This window comes from Elephantulus edwardii, unplaced genomic scaffold (genome assembly GCF_000299155.1).
Source record: "Elephantulus edwardii isolate Elephantulus edwardi_28Jun2011 unplaced genomic scaffold, EleEdw1.0 scaffold00122, whole genome shotgun sequence".
Taxonomy (NCBI): domain Eukaryota; kingdom Metazoa; phylum Chordata; class Mammalia; order Macroscelidea; family Macroscelididae; genus Elephantulus; species Elephantulus edwardii.
In genome coordinates this window covers 424,914-425,362 of record NW_006399872.1, presented here as the reverse complement: position 1 = coordinate 425,362, position 449 = coordinate 424,914, and positions in this window count along the sequence as shown.

The following is a 449-nucleotide window of genomic DNA, read 5'->3' as shown; positions in this document are numbered from 1 at the left end:
TGTTGTTGTTGTTGTTGTTGTTGTTGTTATGTGCCATTGAGTTGCCCGTGACCCATAGTGACCCTATCGGTACAGCATCTCTGAACCCGGTCCTGTCCTGAGCCAGTGTCACTAATTCCAACACACCAACCCCTATTGCTCCAGTCACTGTATAAATCCATCTCACCTAGGGTCTTCCTCTCCTTGCTGTCCCTCCACCCTTCCAAACATTATATATCCTTCTTCAAAGACCAGGCTCTCCTAGATATTTGTCCAAATTATGTGAGACAGAGCTTCAAAATCCTAGCCTCCAAAGAGAGATTTGGTTTCACCCTCTCAAAGACATATATATTTGTTTCCTTGGCAGTTCATGGTATGTTCAAGACTCTTCTTCAGTACCTTAATTCGAAGGTATCAATTCTTCTTCTGTAATCTTTAATCATTGTCTAACACTCTAGAGTATAATATGT